The sequence below is a fragment of the Bubalus kerabau genome, chromosome 14 (genome assembly GCF_029407905.1).
Source record: "Bubalus kerabau isolate K-KA32 ecotype Philippines breed swamp buffalo chromosome 14, PCC_UOA_SB_1v2, whole genome shotgun sequence".
NCBI lineage: Eukaryota > Metazoa > Chordata > Mammalia > Artiodactyla > Bovidae > Bubalus > Bubalus kerabau.
The window spans coordinates 7,861,993-7,863,928 of record NC_073637.1 but is presented as its reverse complement, the minus strand read 5'-3'; the positions used below and the strand labels follow the sequence as shown (position 1 = coordinate 7,863,928).

Sequence of the window (1,936 nt, the reverse complement as noted above, 5' to 3'; positions counted from 1 at the left end):
AAAAGATGAATGTTCTCATGTTTTGGAAGAAAGAAATAAAGCAGATATCATTTTCTTCCAAGGTTGGAAATATCAGACACAAGGACTGAAAACACAGACTCGCCCAATGGCTCCCAGTTGGAGTGCTGCTTTCGTCCAGCTTCTTCCCAGCAGCCCCAGGGCAAAATGATTGGGCACTTGGCTTCAGGCTGTTAGAGACAGACTGTTAGTCCTCTTCCTGTGTCATCAGAGTTAAGAACACTATGAACTTTTGCAAATTTCATTTTGGGAAGAGTTTGAAGAAGAAATGATGCCAATTTTCCATAACCTCTTCCAGAAAACAGAAGAATTAGGAACACTTCCCAACTTATTCTATGAAGCCAAGATTGCTCTACTATTAGAAGTAAAGACAATATAAGAAATGAAAGTTACAGACTGATATCACTCATGAAATAGATTAAAAACCTCAAAAAATAATAGCAAATTGAATTCAACACTGTACAAAAAGAATTATGTACTAAGACCACCTGGGATTTGTTCTAGGTAGGCAAGAATAGTTCAATATTTAGAAACTAATTAATGTAATCCATCACATCAACAAAAAAAAATCAAATGATCACACAAAAAATTCAGAAAGAGCATTTGACATAATTTAATTGCTAGTCATAATAAAAACTCTCAGCAAGCTAGCAATAGACATTTCCTCAATTTGATAGGAAACAGGGCTTCCCTGGTAGCTCAGATGGTAAAGCATCTGCCTACAATGCAGGAGACCCGGGTTCGATCCCTGGGTAGGGAAGATCCCCTGGAGAAGGAAATGGCAACCCACTTCAATATTCTTGCCTGGAGAATTCCATGGACCGAGGAGCCTGATAGGCTACAGTCCATGGGGTCGCAAAAAGTCAGACAGGACTGAGCGACTTCACTCACATTCAGTCACATACATTAAAAAAAAAAAAAAAAAAAAGCTAACTATTAGAAGAGGTCATTGAGAGGATGTGACCATTGGTTGATCAAGACCTGGACCCTGGCAACTTGAGGCTCCTTACCCTCTCCCCCGTGCAGGGAAAGTACACTCTGCCCACCATGGGAACCACTTTTAAGGACACAGTCTTGAGAGAGCAATGTGTTTTTGAGACAATTGGGATGGTGTGTGAGACTGAACCCTGTTAAGGCCTCTATATAAACTGAAGATTCTTGGGGGCAGGCACAGAGATTTACTCAGCTTATAGTCACCCAAGACAAGCCTAGAAAGTAAGTTCTCTTATTTTTAAACCTGCCACCTACCAATCTGTAGTGGCCACCTCTTTCGTTGGTCTCTCCTTGCCCTCTGGGTACGGGTCCAGTTGGATGAACCAATGTAACAGCATTGTCGATAGTGAGCAACAAATGCTCTTCCCTTCAAACTGGGATCAAGTCAAGGATGTCCCTTCTCACCACTCCCATTTAATATCACAAAGGAAGGCCCAGCTAGGGCAATCAGACAGTAGAAGGAAATAAAAGGTATACATGTTGAGAAGAATGAAAGAAAGCTGTGTTTTTTCCCAGATAATATGATTGTCTATGTAGAAAATCCCAATCATTAACAACAACAATAAAAGTCCTGGAACTAATAAGAACATATAGAAAGATTATAGGATTCAAGATTATTATAACAAACGTAGATTCTATTCTCACATATTGCTAATGACTAGCACTGTGTGTGAAATTAAAAAAAAATACCATTTATAATGCACACACAAAAAAAAGAAGAAGAAGAAAAGGAAAAAGGTTTTTAGGTGAGGCCAGGGCCCAGGAATACCAGGGCCCTTGGATACTCAGATCCTCTACTGCTGGGAGCAGAGCTGGTTCTGCCATCAGCTCTGGCAATGGTTGGATCCAAATGTCATGAAACAGACATTAATAGAAGGTGGCAGATTCTTAGAGGGTATAGTGCATAAAATGGTGTAGACTTGCC

General features: G+C 40.2%; 1 non-coding gene across 1 annotated transcript; it reads left to right on the top strand.

The window, feature by feature from the left end:
* Positions 1-706: 706 nt before the first annotated feature.
* TRNAC-ACA (transfer RNA cysteine (anticodon ACA)) lies at positions 707-778 on the top strand. Its single transcript has one exon. It is a non-coding gene; the product is annotated as a tRNA-Cys (tRNA).
* Positions 779-1,936: the final 1,158 nt, after the last annotated feature.